Source organism: Fringilla coelebs (genome assembly GCF_963513975.1).
Source record: "Fringilla coelebs genome assembly, contig: SCAFFOLD_30, whole genome shotgun sequence".
NCBI lineage: Eukaryota > Metazoa > Chordata > Aves > Passeriformes > Fringillidae > Fringilla > Fringilla coelebs.
The window spans coordinates 2299309-2319875 of record NW_028167448.1 but is presented as its reverse complement, the minus strand read 5'-3'; positions in this window follow the sequence as shown (position 1 = coordinate 2319875).

Here is a 20567-nt window from a genome sequence, read left to right as displayed (position 1 = left end):
AGCTGGGCACAGGCTGGGGACAAGGGTGGGTGGGAAAAAGTGGGACATGGGATTCCCAGGAGTAGGGGGCTCAGGGGCTTTGGGGAGCCAGGGATGAGTATCCAGGGAAATGGGGGGATCCCTGGGATGGGGTGCCTGGCAAATGGGGGTGCTTAGGAGGAAAAGTGACCAGGAATGGGGGTGCCATGGGAATGGGGGTCCCCAGGGCCTGGGGGACTCAGGGATGAGAATCCCAGGGGAATGTGGGCTCCAGGGATTTGGGGTCAGGAGATGGGGGTCCGCGGGGTGAGGATGCCGGGGGAATGGGGAGTCCTGGGAGAATAAAGGCTTTGGAGAACAGGAGATTTCAGGGGATGGAATGACCAGGAGAGGGTTCCTTGGGAGTGGGGGGCTGGGCCATGGAGATCCTGGGGAATGGCATTAATGGGATGGGGGTCCCAGGGATGAGGGGATATAAGGAATGGGGCTCCCATTGTTGGGATCCCATAGGAAGGGGTGTACAAGGATTGGGCAGTTGCTGGATGGGCACAGGCATCTCATCTTCTTCCCTGGGTGCCTCAGAACTTGGGAACAGCATTGCCCCCACGGGGTGCTGGTTTCCTGTGCAGGCATCACATGGGGTCCTCTGCTTCTTTGCCCTCCCATGCCCTTGATTTCTTCTCTCTTTATTTCTCTTTTTTTCCTTATTTTCCTCACTTTTCTGCCAGGTCCCCTCCCCCCCAGTTCCCGGCTCAGCAATCTCAGGGAGCACCTGAGCAGGGAAGGGGTTGGGGGGACCCAGGGGAATGGAAGAATTGGGAGCGGGGAGTGCAGGGAAGGGTGGGGAGGCTGTGGGAGATGGAGGTGTTGGGCTGTGCCCCCTCAACACTTTAACCTGCTTTTTCCTGTCCCAGGGGTGGCACATCCTGGGGACCTCTGTCAATCCAAGGGTGGGGCCCAGCCATGGCCCAGCCCCACTGCACAGGGATGGCCATTGCCCAGCCCTGCTCTGGCCAGCCCCAGGTGGCAGCCAGGACCAGAGGGGCCCCCCTGCCCTCTTGGCTTTGATTCTGGCAGCTTTAGAGCTGCTGCAGAGGTGAGAATTCTGTGGGGGAAAAAGGCCTGTCTGTGGTTTGCTCAGCCCTGCAAGAAGCACAAAACCCAAAGGAAGCCCAAGCAGTGGCTCTGCAAAGGCCTTTGGTGGTTTTCAGAGCAGGGCTGGCTGGAAACCCCCCTGCAAGGGCAGCTGGGAGGGAATCAGTCTGGAAATGCATCATTTGATCATTTTGTCCCTGTCCCCAAGGGACTGAGAGACCTCCAGAACTCCTGCAAATCCCACACCAATCTGCTCAATAACCTGACCTGGACCCTCCTCCTCCTTCCCACCTTGCCATGGGTGGACAGTGGCCGGATGCCCCGCACCCACCACAGCCGCTCCCTCACTGCCCTCCGCACCTGGATGGGGAGAGAAAATTGAGCAAAGGGTTCCTGGGTTGAGACAAGGAACAGGAGAGATCACTCGTCAAATCCTGTCATGGGCCAAACTGCCTCGGATTTAGAGATATGAATTGAATTTATTGCTGACATAATCAGAGCAGGATAAGGAGGAGTCAAATAAACCCTTCAATTCACCTTCTCCCTGTTATTCATAATTATGTAGTCATTGGCTTTCCCTAGGATATTGGTTTTTGCAAACTATTTTGATACAATACAGTTTCTAATCACTTTTTTACAGCTTTTGATACACTACAGATTGTCAGCCTTTCAACCCTAATCCCTGTGTAGAATATATATTTCAATGTGATAAATATATTATAGTTTAGGCTCTCACAAAATATCAAGATAGAGACAATGTGTTGTGTATCACAGCATTAACTGTTGCAGAAGTAGCTAATGCCTTTATTTGTGTAACTAAGTGACAATGGTGAGAATAACTCAGATAATTTTGTGAAATAGCTAATGTTGATTGAATGTACTGGTGGAGTATCTCATCTGTATGATAAGAACACACTGAAAACTAGCAAGTAAAAAAACATCAAAAGAAAGACTGCAAAGAGGAATTTACCACTGACCCTTTGCTTATCGAGAACTGTCAAACCACAAAACAGGGGGGCCTTGTGAGAACATAAAAGATATAAATTTACTCTGCAGTATGGCATGTACTTTATGAAAATGAATCAAGGGCCAAACCAAGCAAAAGAATTCCTGGGGCATGTAAACTGGAAAGAATATTTGAATATGTGTAACCTTGCTGAGTATGTATTTAACCAATACAATGAAAAGTTATGTAAGATGAATTGTTGTAGTTAACGGTGTGCCTCTGGCAGTTGCCAAGCACCCAGCATTCTGTTTACTGACCCTTTTATCCCTTATTAATCATTTACAAATTTTAAAGAGTGAGCCTTGTTTCTCACATGGTTTAATCAAAAGCTGCATTTTGTGTACAGTAAGAGTTAAAAGGGTCGTGTGTCCCCCTGGCACTGGGAGGGGGAATGAGGAGCCCCATGGGGTGCTGTGAAGAGGAAGAAGAGACCCCTGATGGGAATTGATGCCCCCCAGTGCCCCCAGTGCCCCCCAGTGCCCCCAGTGCCCCTCAGTGCCCCCAGTGTCACAGTACATCATCGAGTGACTGGAGTTTCACTGTCCCTTGTAGGTTCCCAGCAGCTCCACGTTGGTCACATGTGAATCCTGAGGTGGGGCAGGGCCAGGGGACACCTGTGGGGGCCATGAGAGTGACATCAGTTGTGGGGACCTGGGTGGAGGGTGACACGCGTGGGTGATGTGTCCCTGTCCCCTCCCTGAATTCTCCCACTGCCTGCTTGGTGCCAACATTCCCTTTCTCTTTCCTGCAGCAGAAAGAAGAGGTCATTGGTCTGGTTTATAGAATCCTTCCAACCACTGCTCTCCCAACAACTCCCTCACAAGTAAAACACAAACTAATCCCAAAGAAAATAGACTTTTTGGTTCCCTTTAGGATTCCCTTGATGCATCCCACAGCAGCATTTCCTTGTGGATAACAGAGAGTGTGGAATCTCCTTGAGTGTCCAAGAGCTCCATGGGATTGTTCCCTGCCTGCTGGGCAGAAACCCAGTCCATTATGAAGCCTTTTCTTAGGCCATCTTTAGGAACTCTCCCCATTTTGCTCATTCCCACCCTGAAACTTGATTGACTTCCCACTGAGGAAGGGCAGAAGCTCTGTCCATCCTTGGGACAGTGCACAGGAATCTCTGGAAATGCCTGTGTGTGCCTCAGGGTCTGATTCCCTGGTAAATCCACTCCAGCCTGCCCTGAATACCCCTGCCTGGGCACTCCCTGCTCCTGCTGTGACACCCCTGCTCCCCAGCCCTTCATGTGCATCCCCTGCTCAATATTTCCACACTTTTCCCTCTCTTCTGGTGTGCACATCCAGAACCCAAACCTTCCTTCCAGGAGGCTCCGGAAGGCTGCAGGTTTTGTTCAAGAAGGAGGGTCCGGGTTATGTTGTTGAGCAGATTGTTGTTTTCTTTGCAGTAGTTTTGTTGTTTTCTCAGTCCCTTGGGCAAAGGGACAAAATGATCAGTTGCTGCACTTCCGGGCTGGTTCCCTCCCAGCTGCCCTTACAGGGGGCTTTCCAGCCAGCCCTGCTCTGAAAACCATCAAAGGGCCTCGCAGAGCCACTGCTTGGGCTCCCTTTGGGTTTTGTGCTTCTTGCAGGGCTGAACTAACCACAGGCAGGCCTTTTACCCCCACAGAATTCTCACCTCTGCAGCAGCTCTAAAGCTGCCAGAATCAAAGCCAAGGGGATTGGGGGGGGGGGGGGGGGAGCCCCTCAGGTCCTGGCTGCCACCTGGGGCTGGCCAGAGCAGGGCTGGGCAATGGCCATCCCTGTGCAGTGGGGCTGGGCCATGGCTGGGCCCCACCCTTGGATGGCCACTGGCTTCAAGGAGCAGGAGTTTGGGAGCTCCTTCCTTCCCTGGGCTCCATTTCCAAGCTGCTCTTGCCGGCTCAGATCCAGCAGGGGGCGAGGAAGGAGGGAGAAGTCTGGCCACCCTCCAGACCCTCCATGCCCCAGGACAGGAAACCCTTGCCCAGCATGTGTCCCCCCTGGGACAGGATCCCCCCAGGAAAGAACCCACCCCCAGAGTAACAAACGTGTCAAAAAGCCTCTTCCTTCTTCTGCAGGAAAATGAAAATGTTAGCGGGGGGGGGAAGCTTGACACCCCCATCCCCCACAGCCTCCCCAGCCCTCCCTGCAGACCCCTCACCCCTGCTTCCCCCACCCTGGGCTTCCTCCAACCCGTTTCCTGCTCATGGCCTCCACAGAATCATCAAGGCATGAACTGGGGTTTGTGAAATTGAAGAGTAAAATGATGGAAATGGAAATAAAGAGGATCTACATGGAAATAAAGAGGAAATATAAGGACTCAGTCCCAGACCTTCTTGGTCTGGGAACCTACCTGGGGTGACCCTCCCAAAAAACAAGCACCCTGGGGGAACTTTGCTGGGCCCTGGGTCACCCAAAAATCTGAGGCACCCAGGCAAGAAACTTTGACCCACGGGCTCACCAAGCCACTGCCCATACCTGGCGCCCCCATTCCCCAGGGATCCCAATCATGGGAGCCCCATTCCTTCCATCCTCCCTTTCCTGCGACCTGCATCCCAGTAAGGACATTCCCCAGGATCTCCATGGCCCAGGACTCCATTCCCCAGGAACCCTCTCCTGTTCATTACGTCCCCTGAAATCTCCCTTTCCCCAGAGCCTTTTTTCTCCCAGGGCACCCGATTCCCCCGGCACCCTCATCCTGAGGACCCCCATCTCCTGACCCCAAATCCTGGAGCTTACATTCCCCTGGGACTCCCATCCCTGAGTCCCCCAGGCCCTGGGGACCCCCATTCCCATGGCACCCCCCCTCCCCAGTGACTCTCCCTCTTCAGCCCCCCCATTCCCCAGGAACCCCATCCCTGGGACCCCCATTGCCCTAGACACCCAGCCCTGGGTCCCCAAACCCACTGAGCCCCCCATTCCTGAGAACCCCATGTCCCACTTTGTCCCACCTACCCTTGTCCCCAGCCTGTGCCCAGCTTGTGGCCACCCTGTCCCACCAAGGGCCACCTCTATGTGGGGACGGATGTGACCTCGCTTCCTTCCCCTTCATCCGAAGAGCCGCCAGCCAGGGGAGTGGTGGCCACAGCAGTGAGTGACAGCCAGTCCACATGGCTGGGGACACTGAGATGGCCGGGAAGGTGGTGCTGCTCCTGGGGGGTGAGTGCCCTGGGCATGGGCCTGACACCCTGGGGATGGGGAAGGGAGGGTGCACAGGGGGGCTGTGGGGTCCCCAGAGGTCCCCAATGCCAGCAGGGCATGCAGCCCAGTGTGACCAGAGTTGTGGGGTGGCCCTGTGGACAGGATGAGTGGAACTGGGATGGCATGACAGGGGGATGGAAATGTGGAGACAAGGATGTGGCAGAAGGAACCTTGTAGCTGGGGCAGCTGCGGGGACAGGGACAGAAGGATGCAGAGACAGGGACAAGGGGACAAGTATCATGTGCTTGGGCCATGGGGACAGGTGCCATGGGAATGGGAGCATGGGCACAGGGCCATGGGGCTGTGGCTGTGGGGCTGGTGGAGGTGACCTATGCCAGCACAGGGTCCCCATGCCTGGGCATGTGTTGGCTGCTGTGTCCCTGTCCTGGAGACCTCTGTGCCACACCAAAGCCCCCACTGAGATGTTTCAGAGAAACCCCACACCCCATGCCTTGTGCCACTGTTCCTGCAGTGCCACCCCCTCCCAGCCCTGTCCCTTCTCCCTTTCAGCCCAGATCCTCGGCCTTGCTGGTGAGTCCTCGGTGAATGCCATGTCCCCACCCCACTGTCCCCAGCCCCAAGGTGGCCCTGGCAGTGTGGTGTCCCCTGTCACCTGCAGGGGCCCAGACCACCCAGGTCCTCGTGGAGCCCCCCTGGACACCGCCGGTGGAATGGGACCGGGTGGCACTGACCTGCCAGGGCTCGGGGAGCGCTGGTGACACCACCTGGTACAGGAACGGGCGGCGCAGGTGGCAACTGGGACGCGACCGCCTCAATGTCACCCATAGTGGCACCTATGAGTGTGACAGACCCGGCAGTGGGCTCAGCCCCACCATAAACGTCTCAGATGGTGAGGGAGGTTTGGTTTTCCCCAGGCTGGGACCCCAAGGGCTCTGGGTGGGCTCAGCTCCATGGGTCCCCTCCTGGTGTGACCAGAGCCCGTCCCCTGCTGTGGGGATATCCCAGAGCATCCCAGTGTGGGCGAAACCCTGGGGGTACTGGCGACCCCTGGTGCACTGGGTGTGACCCAATGGGGAGGTCCTGGTGAAATGGGGACCCTCCAGATCCCTGAGATGTGACAGGACCCCCCTGTCCCCCAGCCTGGCTGGTGCTGCAGGTGCCGGCCCGGGTGCTGCTGGAGGGGGAAACAGTGACACTGCGCTGCCGGAGCTGGCAAGACAAACTGATCACTTCGGTGTCCTTCTACCATGAGGAAGAGGTACTGAGGGTTTTCCCCAATGGCACCCAGCTGTCCCTGTCCCCTCTGCAGCTGAACCACAGTGGCCACTACAGCTGCAAGGGCCAGGTGGGATCCTGGGGGTGGCAGGAGTCAGTGCCGGTGACAGTGAAAGTGCATGGTGAGCACCCTGAAGCCCTGATCCCAAACATCCCCACAGGCCTTCCCCAGAAACTCAGGGCCACAAATCCCCTTCCTCTCTCCTGCCCTGAGCTCTCCCCTGTGCCGGTGCTTGAGGTTTCCCCGAAACCCACCAAGGAGTCCCCCCTGACTCTCAGCTGCCTCAGCACCCCCAGATCTCTGCGGCCCCAAGCCCCACTCCTGCATGTGTTCTACCGGGATGGGCAGGTGGTGGGGGGCCCACAGGGGTCCCCACAGCTGTTGGTGCCTGCCGTGGGAGTCTCCCACTTGGGGAATTACAGCTGCCAGGTGCGCCTTGAGGGGGTGCCTGTGCAAAAGAGCAGCACCTGGCTCCGTGTCACGGTGGGCAGTGGGTGCAGGGATGGGCACGGGGAGCCCCCATTGCCTGCTCAGGCCACCTGCTTCGGTACCTCTTTGCCCCCCATCACATCTTTCTTGTGTCCTTCCACCTCTCCCCTTGTCCCCTCACCCCTCTCTGGTGTGACCCCAGTTCTGACATCCCCCATCACACTCATTCCCACCCGTCCCTATCCCCCCACACCGGCTGCCAGCCCCTCCCTGTGGCCTCAGCCCTGTCTCTGTCCCCACAGTGCCTGTGGCCAATGCCACCATCACCCCTGGTGTCTTGGAGGTGACACCGCAGGACACAGGGACACACAGGGAAACAGGTGGGGTCACACAGCATCACCATGGAGTGCAGGACCCCCAGGGGTATGGATGACCCTGATGTGTCCCCCTCTGTTTATTGCAGTGGCCGCTGGGGTCGGTGGGGGCCTTCTGTTCCTGCTCCTGCTCGTGGGTGTCATTGTGGCCTGGCACCGGTGGCACCCTGCGGGTGGGTGACAATGGGGGGCAGGGGTCCCAAGGAGCTGTTGAGGACCTCAGAATTGGGGAACAAAATGGCAGCACACACAGCTCCATAATTATGACCTTGTCTGGGGGTCCTGTAGGGCTTTGGGGAGGTGCTGGAGGCTCCTGCAGGGATGTTGGGTGTTCTTTCAGGGGCCCTGGGAGCGTTTGAGGGGTTTCTGTCCCTGCCGGGCTTTGGGGTCTTGAGGCTGAGTTGGTCGGGGGCACTGTGGAAGTTCATTAATTCTGGGAGACTTCAAGGATTCTTAGGGATCCTGTGGTAAATTGAGGGTCTCGTGTGCATTCAGATTCCTGAGAGGGCTCAGGGCCCAGGAACCCCATAGTCACCCCTCCCCTCTTTCCTTTGCAGCTGCCAGGAAGAATCAGGAAAGGTGAGTGGGGGGCTCAAACAACCCTCTAACCTTCACCCCAAACCCCAAGACCTCCCATTCCTTCCCCCACATCCCCTTTATTCCCTCAGGCCCCCCCCAGATTCTCCAGCCACCCCAGAGGAGGGGGAGGTGCTGTACACCCATGTCATGGTCACCAAGAGGGCAGCGGGTGAGTATGGGGGGGACACACACAGAGGGACACGTCACCCACAAGTGTCACCCCACTCAGAACCCACAGCCCCTGTCTCTCGCAGCGTCCCCCCGTGCCACCAGACTCCAGGATCCCCAGGTGACCTACGCGGAACTGCAGGGACCCCAGGGGCGACCACGGGAACCCAGTGACATCTATGGGAATGTGCTGTGACACTGGGGGAACTGGGGGGCACTGGGGGTCCCCACCCATGGGCACCCACAAGTGTGTGTGCTGCCACCAAAACTGCCCCTCTTTGTCCCTGTGCGGGTACAAAGATCCCGAAGGACTGATAGAAGAACAATTTCCTGCAACAGCAACGAGAGAGAATAAAACCAACAGCAACAGCAACAAGGTTCAGAGTCCAAAGGGTCACAAAAGGAACAATTTCTATGGAAAGCCCCCAAAAAGAATCAAACCCCAGACATTTTCCACAGCACGTTTCTTCCACCAGAGGAACCTGGCAGAGCTCTGGGCCTTCCTTGCCCTGATGGCCACAGCAGCCTTCAGGAGGCTCTGGATTCTCTTCTTCCCTGCCCAAAACCCCTCCTCTGCTGTGTTCCCTACACAAGGATGTCACAAAGGCCCTGTGTGGGTTCCAGGGCAGGCAGGATCAGGCCATGGCACAGGGCAGGGTGCCAGAGACAGGAAAAGTATGATTTCTGCAGACATTTGGAACACCTGTGTGTGGCAGGGGTGGGTCAGGCCTTGCTTTTGGTGAGACAGGGCCCATCTGTCCATCAGTCTGTCAGTTGTGGCACACTGGGGACAGTGTGACACTCTGCCAAAGCCAGCTCCTGAGTGGCCGGGTTGTCAGAAGTGCCAGCTGGGGAGAGGGCCCTTGGTGGCCCAACTAGCTTAAAAGGCAGAGCATGAGGTAGCCAAGTGTATGACCCTGTCTCCTGTTGGGGTGTCCGTCCCATCCAAACTGGAACTCAGGATTTGGCAACTCATTGAAATGAGAAATATCTATGTGGGAACGTTCCTGGAATGCAAAGAAGACCCATGCATAAAACATTTTTTTCATTTCAAAGATTATGGGGCTTTCAGGCCAAAATGTAGTAAAAGGAATAACAGCTCTTTACTGGGAAATTTATAAACCAGTACAGAACCAACTGTTGCAGTGTGTTGCAATCTCCCATTTCAGACTCCCAGTCCTTTCCCAGGTATAGCTTTCCTGTTCCCCTCCCCCTTTCTCTTCCTAAGTGATGTCCATCAAACTTAACAGTCCAGTAAGAGCGTCGTGTGATTGGTAGAAGTTCAAAGATGCCCCTCAGCCCTGGGGTCATTGGCCTGTCCAAGTGTTATTGTCCCCTGAGACTCGCCCTCTCCCACCTGGTTGGTAGCTCACCTATCCTCTCCCCTCCCCCTCTTCCTGAGCTTAAAAGGACCTGGGCACCATGCGGTATTCATTCTACTGTAGCTGTTACCATATTCAGACATCTATGATCCTGGAATAAAGCTCTGGATTAAACCCTGCGGTAGAATCCACTCCTTTCGTTCTTCACCTAGCCTAAGGACTATCACCGAGGTAAACCTGAGTTTCTACCAGCCTGGACTTCTCAGTGTCTAGCTGCAACCCCTAACTAGCCAGAGGGATCTCTGTGGCGGAAAACCACAGCAGCTGCCTTTGGCCGAGCAGCGAGGGCCGGACAAGCCCAGACACGTGCTATCCGGTAATATTGGAATAATACTCCAATATTTGGCGCCCAACGTGCGGCAGATCGAGTCTGCACCCCCAGAAGAACCTCAGAACCTCGGAAAAGCTCTTAGGCAGCTCAGCATCCACTGGAAGAGCTTTGGCTGCATAGCTCTCCAGAGAGACTTGGGACCGATCCCACAAGAAGTTTCGTGGAACGCTCTGCACCTCTGGAAAGTGCAGCTCCTTTCTGGTGAGCAAATTTTCCAGAGGAGAATAGGGGAGCCCCTCGCCCGTGGGGTCCTTTTCCGGTGAAAACACCCTGCCCGACTTTGCCAGCAACAGCCTCGATTTCGGTGAGTATTTCTACTCCTTAGAGGGGGTAGAAGCTCTAAAAACAGTCTCTGCCGTGAGTTCTGTTTCTTTTTGCCTTTGCATACGCTGCGCAGGCCTGCGGGCCGAAAGCAATTACTTTGTTAGACTTAGCTCTCTGTAGTGTGCTTTTGCTACTTTTATAAATTCGCGGTGCCAGTAGAGGAGCGGGAGAACACTCCCTGCCCCTCCCCCAGCTTAGCAAAGCAGCGTGCTCGGCTCTCTCTCGGCGGGGGGGCTGCTCTACACGTGGCGCGGGGGGGGCTCTCTACACGTGGCGTGGGGGGGCTGCTCTCTCTCTCGGTGTGGGGGGCTCGCTTTCGCAGCGCGGCGTGCGGGGGGTGCTTTCTCGTCTCTCTAGACGCGGCGCGGCGCCGCCCCGGTTACGGTTTCGCCACGTGGAGCCGGCAGGAGAGGCTTTGTCTCTCCCTTGCTGCGGCAGGAAAGATTCCGATTCTGCGCTGCTGCCCGCGGCATTTTTAAAAGCAGTGTAATCAGCTGCATTGTCCAAAGCTAAAGTCTGCTCGTTATTGCTTCGTAACCGTGGTTTTTGTAAGAATCGGTAGCTGATTTAGCTAAGTTTTTGGTCGGCGGGATTTTGTATTGTGCTTTTAACATCCAACATGGGCACTAAGTTAAGTACAACACATAAAGGAGTGTATTATCATATTGTTGGAATTTTAGTTTGTGGAAATGTAAAGTTCTCTAAAGGAAAATTGAAACAGTTTGTAAGATGGCTTTTTCTACACTTCCCACAAATTTCCCCTGAAGAAGTCCACAATATTCAATTTTGGGATAAAGTGGGAAACGAATTGATAAGTTTAGGACAATCAGGACATACATCCTCCGCTAAATTCGTGTTCTGGAGTTTACAAGTTCGAACAGCCTTGCTCAAACAAAGGGAATTAGAGAAAAAGCCAAATATCAAGCAATGTACCTCTGCTCTCCCTGTCTCTCCCCCCCCCAGCTCTAAACCCTGCACCCCAAAACTTGGTATTTTAAAAAGAGCACACTCTGCTCAAGCTTTGGGAAGTCGACTCCCTGAGCACTTTAAAATGCCAGAGTTCCAAGTTCCACAAAGTCCTGGCCAGACTGCGTGGAACCTTTCCCAAAACCCTGTGTCCCCTGCTCTGAAACCCAGAGCACGTGTTAGCTTTTCAGAGAGCAGTGATCCCCAATCTAGCCCCCAGTCCCTAGGGGCTCCACAAGATGAAGGATGCCACGTGGCACCATGCCATACCTGGTCTCCTTCTTCCCAAGATCCTCTTAAACATCCCAAAATTCCTTCCCCATCCCCTTCCCCTCCTGCCCCTCGTGACACCTTCCCTCCCCCCACCTTATCTGCTGTACCCTCAGCTCCGCCCCTCTACTCCTCCCAGGGGGCGTCTGCTGACATGATGTCACCAGGTGTCCCCGCCCCCTGTCCAGTCCCTGTCCCCGCCCCCTGTTCCCACGGTATCCCCGCCCCCTGCTCAGTCCCTGTCCCCGCCCCCTGTGCCCATTGCGTCCCCGCCCCCTCCCCGGGTTCCCACGGTGAAGGCACGCCCACTGCTTCCCCCCCCAGCTGTATCGGTGTTCCCAATGCTTCCGATTTAAGCGATACAGGGCAGGAAACTGCAGACCCAATGCAGGGTCCCACTTTGTCATTCGCTCCTGTTACGTATCAGCCTGCAGCACAAGGGGGAGCAGCCCCAACTGCTAATTGGAGTTCTTTTGGACGTCAATTGATTAAAGAAGTGTGCAAGGCACATAAAGAGTACGGGCCACACAGCCCATACTTCCGTGGCCTTTTAAATTCTGAACTAAGTAGAACTGTGGTGGTCCCACATGATTTAAAACAGCTTTTCTCATGTCTCATGACTTCCACAGAATTCAAATTATGGGAATTAGCATGGAAACAACTGCTAAAAGAAGCTCTCCCAAGCTTGCAGGCTGATCCAAACACAGCAAGAGATACCAACGGCATACCAATTACCATTGAGCATCTTTCTGGTGAAGGCCAGTGGTCTTCACCCTCAACCCAAGCTACTGCAATCCCTGTAGAAACGCTTGAGAAAGTCAAAGATGCAGCTGAAAAAGCATTCTTTTCCCTCTAACCTGAGGGGCCTTTAGAGCCTTATAGTAAGATCAAGCAGCTACCATCAGAGCCTTTTTTGAAATTTGTAGAACGGTTAACTAGAGCTATTGAGATACAAGTTAAAAAAGAGAATGCAAGGGAAGAGGTTTTAGAGGAAATGGCATTTACAAATGCAAATGAACAGTGTCGAGCAGCAATTTTGAGTCTTCCCCTAGAACCCCCCCCTACACTAAAAGATATGCTTCTAGTCTGTAACAGGAAAGTGCCTCTGATGAGTGTTGCTGAAGACACCAGACCAAAGCTGCTGCCAAGACTCCCTCAGCGTGTCGCCGTTGCCAGCCCTGCACCCATTCCCTCAGCACAGCAGTACCCTGGGCAGCAGCGAAGACCAGCAGTGGTTGACCCCACAAAGCCATGCTTGCTTTGCAATAACCTTGGGCACTGGAGTAGCCAGTGCCCCCTGAAAAGGCAATTTGATGAGTTTATAAATAGCAACGGGGGAGAACTACAAGCACTCCCAGGGGGTCAACAACAACAAAAAAACTGAAGGGAGAGCGCCAGCCTGTCAGGCGTGCTGACACAAAAAGAGCAGGCCAAGGGAATAAGGGGAGCAAAAGAAACCAAGTGCGCGGTAATGTTAATATTTCTGTACGTGAAGCAGATGCTTCAAAGACAAGGTCTGCTAATCCATTGTTGCAAGTGAAACAAAATGACCTTTGCTATGATTTAAGTGAACCTATGTTAACCGCATCTTCTATCAATGAGCCTTACAGGTTGCAACTGACAGAATCACTCCACCTGGAAGACACTGACTGGCATTTTGTCTCTGTCAATCCGGAACAGAAGGGTACTTTGCATAAGATTCCTTGTAAGTATCTCGTCTTTGGGGACACCAAACACACACCACGTGAGATCGAAATTGCTCCAGGAGTGACCACTTCAGATTCTGAGCAATTCGTTCTCGGGCTGCACTGTTTCCACCCACCCCTGTTTCTTCCCAAAGGTCAAATTATTGCCCAAGCTATCCCTGTGCCGTGCTTACCTGAAGGCACCGAGAAACAAAGGCCCACAGTCGCCCGGGTCCAAGTTATTGGGAAAGACAAACCCAAAGTCTGGTGTAATGTCAGTGGGGGTGGGGAGTCAAAACGCATCGAGATGCTTGTAGACACTGGTGCAGACTGCACAGTGATTCCAACACGAGAATGGCCAGCACATTGGCCTTTGCAAAATGTGGCTGGTCATGTTCAGGGGGTAGGAGGCATGCAATTGGCAAGACAATCCAAGAGCGTCATCCAAGTTGAGGGACCAAACGGACAATTGGCAAATATCCGTCCATTTGTTTTAGATTATTCAGAACCATTGTTGGGGAGAGATTTAATGGCCCAGTGGGGTGTCACAATTGATATTCCAGACTCTCCACAGGATTTTTGTATAGGGATCATTGAACAACAGCACTGCGCCCAAAAACTGAAGTGGAAAACAGACAAACCAGTTCAGGTGAAACAATGGCCGCTCAGTAAACAAAAAATAAAGGCGCTCGAGGAGCTAGTGGAAGAGCAATTGAAAAAGGGTCATATTGTGGAGACCACGTCCCCATGGAACTCTCCAGTGTTTGTCATCCAGAAGGCTGACAAAAAGAGATGGCGGCTCCTCCACGACCTCCGACAAATTAATAATGTTATTGAAGATATGGGCTCTCCCCAACCTGGTATGCCATCTCCAACAATGCTTCCACAGGATTGGAAATTAGCTGTTATTGATATAAAAGATTGTTTCTTTCAAATCCCTTTACATGCCGACGACGCGCCTCGTTTTGCATTTTCGGTCCCCACCATCAACATGGAAGCCCCTATGAAAAGGTATCATTGGAAAGTTCTGCCTCAGGGCCTAAAAGTCTCGCCAGCGATCTGCCAGCGGTATGTCTCTTCCCTGTTGTCCCCAGTGCGTGCAGCCGCAGTAAAGGCCATCATCCATCATTATATGGATGATATCCTTGTGTGTGCCCCCAATGATGATTTACTCACACATGCGCTTGACCTAACGATCGATGCATTGATTGTTGCAAGGTTCGAGCTCCAAGAAAAGAAAATTCAAAAGATGCCACCTTGGAAATATTTGGGCTTAGAAATTGGAAATAGGACCATTGTTCTTTAAAAACTAGAAATCAACCCGAACATAAAAACCCTTGCGGATGCCCACAAGTTGTGTGGGTCCTTAAATTGGGTAAGGCCATGGCTAGGTCTGACTAACGAAGACCTTGACCCTCTTCTCAATTTTTTGAAAGGGGGAGAGGATCCGGGTGCTCCTAGGTCTATTACCCCAGAGGCACAGAAAGCTCTAGAAAAGGTTCAGATTGCAATGTCCACAAGACAGGCCCACCGATGTCGGCCTGACCTGCCATTCAAATTTTTCATCCTAGGTAAGTTGCCACATCTCCATGGAATAATTTTCCAATGGGATGAAAAACAAACACGTAAGCCAAACAATACACCTAAAAAGGACCAGGACCAGAGGGACTCACTCTTGATCATAGAATGGGTTTTCCTCAGTCACAAAAGGTCCAAGAGAATGACAAAGCCCCAAGAGCTAGTAGCAGAACTGATCCGGAAAGCAAGGACCCGGATCAGGGCGCTAGCAGGATGTGACTTTGAGTGCATTCACATTCCAGTTGAGTTTAAATCAGGACAAAATACTATGAAAATATTCGAACAATTGTTGCAAGAAAATGAAGTGTTGCAGTTTGCTCTAGATTCCTACTCAGGACAAATTTCTGTCCAGCGGCCTGCCCACAAAATGTTTGAACAAGATGTTCAATTCACGCTGAAATTGAAGAGTGCTTTAAGTAGGAGACCTTTAAAAAAGGCTCTGACTGTCTTTACAGATGCGTCCGGGAGGTCCCACAAGTCCGTTATGACTTGGAAGGATCCTCAAACCCAGCAGTGGGAGACGGACATTGCTGAGGTGGAAGGCTCACCTCAGGTTGCAGAATTGGCTGCAGTTGTTAGGGCTTTTGAAAAATTCTCAGAACCATTCAACCTGATTACAGATTCTGCATACGTGGCAGGAGTAGTATCCAGAGCAGATCAAGCTATACTGCAAGAAGTGTCTAACATCGCACTTTTCGAATTGCTCTCAAAACTTGTAAAGCTAGTCACTCACAGAGAGCAACCATTTTATGTGATGCACGTCAGGTCACACACTAACTTGCCCGGGTTTATTGCTGAAGGCAACAGAAGAGCAGATGCTCTTGCTGCACCTGCAGTGATGGCCACTCTCCCAAATGTTTTTGAACAGGCAAAAATCAGCCACCAGCTCTTCCACCAAAATGCACCTGGCCTGGTTCACCAGTTTCATATCACTCGAGAACAGGCCAAAGCGATTGTGCACACATGCCCAAATTGCCAACAACATGCACTCCCTACAGTGAGTACAGGAGCAAACCCAAGGGGATTGAACAGCTGTGAACTGTGGCAAACAGATGTTACACACATACAGTCATTTGGACGGCAGAAATACGTTCACGTTAGTGTAGATACCTTTTCTGGAGCGGTCTATGCTTCTGCCCACACAGGAGAATCATCTATTGATGCCATTAAGCACCTCTTACAAGCTTTTTCTTTCATGGGCATCCCCAAGGAGTTGAAAACTGATAATGGGCCCGCCTACAAATCCAAGGAATTCGGGAGCTTCCTGCAGCAATGGGGAGTAGAGCACAAAACTGGCATCCCCTACTCCCCTACAGGCCAAGCCATAGTAGAAAGGACTCACCGTGATATTAAAAGAGTCCTAGACCAGCAACAGCAGATTCTAAAAGTAGAACCTCCCCACATCCGGTTATCTAGAGCGCTGTTCACAATCAATTTTCTGAACTGTTCTTTTGACAGCCTGAATCCACCCATCCTACGCCACTTTGGGGGGAGCAATCACATGCTGATAAAAGAAAAGCCTCCGGTCTTAGTAAAGGACCCTGAGACTTGGAAAACGGTGGGACCTTACAAATTGGTTACATGGGGACGTGGATACGCCTGTGTGTCCACCCCCTCTGGTTTAAAGTGGGTTCCTTCCAAATGGGTAAGGCCCTATGTTCCCAAAGTCTCAGAGAAATCTTCAGAAGTGCCCCAGGTTGCTAATGCTGCCTGGAGAAGGAAACGCCGTGTGCGTTCTCTGGAGGAAATTCCATTTAAGCCTCCTATCTGGAATAATTTGTAATATGTGTTTGTCTCAAGTTCCCTTTTACCAGTTTAGGTCCCTCTGTTCATGTGCAGTCTCAAGACGCCATGAGACTGAGCCTGCTCCTTGTCCTACTTGCAATCATTTCTCCAGTGATCTCCTGGATAGTCCCTCAGCCCAAAGCAAACGTATGGACCACCTTGGCCAAAGCCCTTGGACAAGATCACATGTGTCTCTCCACAGCAACAGCCTCTTGCAGCCATAGACTACCTGCTCCTTCTGCACAACCATCGCTGTGAAGAATTTGAAGTTCTCTGCTGCCTCAACCTGTCATCAAAAGCAGAGAACATCCATGCCACGATTGACAAGATGAAAACCATGGTGAGCGACATCAAGAGAGAAACTGACGACTGGCTGAGTGGACTGTTCAGAGGCTGGGGACTCTCGGGCTGGTTGGGATCTATTCTGAAAACTGTGGTTTTAGTACTGTTTATATTATTTATTGTCGTTGTAGTTGTTAGCATTGTTTTTGGACTAATCAAACGCATGGTTCTCAAGTTGATTTCAAGCTCATCTCCCCCTCCTGAAGTTTACCATTTAGAAGCCCTTAGTGCTCCAGTAAATAGCATAGAAACCTCAGTAGAAAACACTGACCCTCCTGTAGAAGAAGAACCGATTTACCAACCATAATTTGGCAACCACTCTGCCCCACAAACCCAGCTGGGGACACCAGGATGGCCGGGAAGGTGGCACTGCTCCTGTGGGGTGAGTGCCCCAGGCACAGGCCTGACACCCTGGGGATGGAAGGGGAGGGTGCACAGGGGGGCTGCGGAGTCCCCTGAGGTCCCCAATGCCAGCAGAGCCAGTCCATGTTACCCACAGTGGACCTTGGCGGGACTGTGACTGATGTAGGGTGGCTTTGGGGACAGGAACAGGGGGCAGGAATTTGGGGATGGGGATGTGGGAGCAGGAATGTGGGGACTGGCACCTTTAGTCTCAGATAGCTCTGGGGATAGGGACAAGGGAACTGGGATGCAGGGACAGAAGGGGACAAGAACCGTGAGGATGTGGCCATGGGGATGGGATCATGGGCATGGGATCATGAGCTGCTGGGGGTGACCTGGGCCAGCATGAGCTGTGTCCGTGGTGTCCTTGTGCCTGGGGTGTCCACAGTGTCCCCATGTTCTTCCTCAACCCACGGTGGCCTTGGTGTCCCTGTTCCCAAGGTGTCTGTGCCACACAGATGTGGTGCACGGGTAGCTGAGACACAGACATGACCCCTGGCCTCTTCCAATCTTTTGGGGCCACCGCCATGCACTTTCCCACAAGAACTGATGTCCCCATAGGGACAGTTTGGAGACACCCTAACCTGGGTGCCACTCTCTCTATGTTGCCACCACTACTGAGCCCTGTCCCTTCTCCCTTCCAGCCCAAACCCTCGGCCTCTCTGGTGAGTACTCGGGGGATACCATGGCCCCACTCTGTTCTCCTCAGCCCTGCGCTGTGGCCCTGGAAGGCTGGTGTTCCCTGTCACCTGCAGGTGCCCAGACCACCCAGATCCTAGTGGGGCCCCCCTGGACACCGGCGGCGCTGTGGGATACTTACCTGTGAGACAGAGTAGAAATTTTCCAGGGTAGAAATCCATTTTGATTTAGGTGAAATGTCCATCCTTGAATTGTCTGTAGCTTGCTGTTTAGTCTCACTGCCTGCTCTCTTGAAGGGCCTGTGCTTAGAGAGACTGCTTCAGCCAAAAGACAAGAGATAAAGGGGGGAAGAAGAGAGCAGACAGAGCAAGGCAACCTGACACAAGAGTTCCTTCTGAAGAATTAGTAGCAAGTGTCACATGAAATCAGTAGAATGAATATGTATGAACCTGTTGTGAAATTATATGCATATGTATTTGAGAGAGCCATAAAAAGAGACCTGAAGTTCACAGAAATACGCATGCCTTTTAAGGGGAGTAATCCCTGCATGCGTCCAGTGCTGCAATAAACATACCGACTTTACAACTTTCACAAGTTGTAGAGTTTTCAAACTTTTCCTCAAAACATTCTGTTGACCATGAAGGGACCATCTCTGTCCCCGTAGGGCAGAAGGGATAAACAGACCCTCCTAGGTGCGCCCCAAGATCTTCCAGGAGGAGCTCTGCTCGTCTCAGCTTGCCTCCTGCAGAGACAGACAAGGACCTGCTGGTGTGCAGAGGATTCGGTATGTATTAAGAGGGCCCCGGGGGATAGGAAGGTTGAATAAGTCACTCAGAGACATCTGAGTGCTCAGCCTGTGGCCTGGTCAATAGAGCAACTGGGAGAGGAGAGTTCACTGTCTGATAGAGCGGCCGCTAGCAACCCTGGGGGTGGGTTTGAGTGGACTCGCGTGTGTGTGTGTGGTGTCTGGACACTGTATTGTTGTATAGTTAATGCATTGTGCAATTAATGTTAGTGGGTTTGTAATCGTGCGAGTGCATGGTGTACAAAGGGAGTACATCTACAGTGTGGGGGGGTTTCTACCCGCAACTGACAGGGCCGAGTGGGGCCAGAGGCACCGGCCAGGCGAGCTGTGAGGGCAGGGAGTGCCCTGCGGAGAAGTGGAACAAGTGGAGAAATGTCGGTGAAAGTATTTATTGTGTTTAGAAGTAGTGATTTGTGTAGATGGAGCACATTTTAACCGTGAGTACGAGCTCAGGGAGTTCTTCTTCTGCCTGGTAGTTAGACTTGATCTCTAGAATTTTACTGTGTGCTGTTATTTTGATTGTGTCCAGGGTGTGTGAGAACCAGAAAAAGCTGATGTACGTAAATGCTGAAGTATTGTATGCTGTGTTGTCTGTGTTGTGTTAAGAAAAGTGGGCACTTTGAGAGATATGCCCTTTCCCAGTGAGTTTGTGTGGTTCTTCCCCCACATTGTGGTAATTTGATGCTCAAATTGTATAGTAGCTTGTCGGGATGAAGGGAGACCAGACATCATTTGATCATCTTTGTCTCGATTTATTAGGCAAATACAGCAGGTTAAATACATTTCTTAATAAGCTTCATACATATTGCAAAAGCTGACCTCAGGATTGGTTAGTTTACTTATCATCTAGTTACACCTACTTCTACAATCTTCTAGGTTTTTATTGTAAACTATTGAAACTGATCTCACTATTCTGGCAAGGTACTATCCTCCTACCTCTTCATGTTGCAGTAAGGTCACTATGACCCAGCTTTACCATTGGACACTGACTGATGACTGTCAGGCCTGTATACGTGCTCTCTGTCAGCTAATCCTCCCTGCTATGTCCCTTACTTGCAAGCCAGTCCTGCAAAAAATCTTCCACAGTAGCTATTGTAGAAGTTTAAGGTATTTGTTTGCAACAAGTGTAGCATTTTACAAAAAAGAGCTACAGTATGGTAATTGATGTTTAACTGTAGTAAAACAAATTAAAGGAATTCCAAGAATTCCCCCCCAGCAATTCAAGCCCTGACTCTTGTGAATTTGAGATTAGAGAGGTGGTGTATGTGTGTGTCTGTCTGTGTTTGTGGGCTTATCAAACTTTTTGCTGTAACAACCACAGCCTGTTGCAAGGCAGTAAAGCGAGTGTCAGTAGAAACAATGCTTGAATTAGATTATGCAGGAAGAGAACTAGAAAATACTAGGATTTTGTAAACCAGAGTTTAGATAGAAGAGATGAATGAGTTCATCAGACTTAGCTGATAATATAGTAAGTTTAGACTGAGAAAAGCCGACATAGAGGTTAAGTGATAAACTCCAAAGTGATAAACGCCAAAGGAATAGCCTGCAGGCAGTTCCTGGGAGCTTTTAGTGCACTGAGAGGCTGGCACCTTGTGTGCAATACAGAGGTGCTGATATTGCTGCTCTGTGCCTTCAGTGTAAATTGCAAGTTCCTGATCAAGCCAATTCAGAACCTGAGATACCTGCCACCTGGAGGTCTGTGTTGTGAGGAAAATCTGAGAAAAGACACTGTGAGGCTTGAGTGGAAACAAGATAGTATAAGCAGAAGGAGATAATGAGAACTAATCAGAGAAAAGAAGCTCCTGACCTAGCCCCTTTGGGAGGGGCTCTTTGGGAGAAAGCTGCCAGTAGAGGCAGCTCAGAAAAGAAAAATATTTATAAGACTTCATTGCAGTTAATGCTGTTTTAAAATGGGAAGGTAAATGAGATAGTCCCGTATGTTGGTGTGTTTTTGTTTTAAGAAATCACCAAGAATGGCAAAGGGACTGTGAGATCAGACCGCCCTCGG